The sequence below is a fragment of the Ursus arctos genome, unplaced genomic scaffold (genome assembly GCF_023065955.2).
Source record: "Ursus arctos isolate Adak ecotype North America unplaced genomic scaffold, UrsArc2.0 scaffold_28, whole genome shotgun sequence".
NCBI classification, from domain to species: Eukaryota; Metazoa; Chordata; class Mammalia; order Carnivora; family Ursidae; genus Ursus; species Ursus arctos.
Window position 1 is genome coordinate 26524532 of NW_026622963.1, and position 830 is coordinate 26525361.

Genomic DNA, 830 nt, shown 5'->3' on the forward strand with positions numbered 1-830 from the left:
TTTCTGGTCCACAGTAAGATAGGTATAGTATGAGTTTGGAACATCTCATTATGTCAAATATCAAGGAAACAATCAAAAACTACTAAGATCATGTCAAAAGAAATCAGAAGCTGACTCAAAGGGACCTTCATTGGTCAAAAATGGGACAATCTGTATATAGGGATAATAATTGGAAACATAGTAAAAAGCTTAAACCTGTTGGTTTATAGACAAAAGATGTAATTAATCATTCGATGCTGGTGAATACATCTTTTTTTGATGGTAAATAAAGGGAAAGATCCTCAGTTTCCTATAAGAGTTTTACTATTTGTACTTGTCTTTCTCTGACTGGTTTATCTGCTTAGCAACCTACCTTCTGACTCCATCCAAGTCATTGCAAATGGCAAGAGTTCATTCCTTTCAATGGCTGAGTAATATCCCATTGTTTTTATATACCACTTCCTAAGAAACAAAACAAATGAGCAAAAGGGGAAAAAAGAGAGAGAGAGAAAGACCAAGATACAGACCCTTAATTATAGGGAACAAACTGACGGTTTCCAAAGGGGAGGTGGTTGAGGGGGTCGGGGAAATAAGGGACGGGGTGTAAGGAGGGCACTTGTCGTGATGAGCACCGGGTGATGTATGGAAGTGTTGAATCACTATATTGTACACCTGACACTAATATAATGTATGCTAACTAACGGGAATTTAAATAAAAACTTTAAAAAATTTTTACTATTGGTTAAACGAGTGGTAGAATGAGGCATTCACTTTTTTTGCAGTATAAACTAATAAATACAGAAGAAAAACAAGATTTAAACTATTCCTATACTGTAGCTCTAATGAATTAA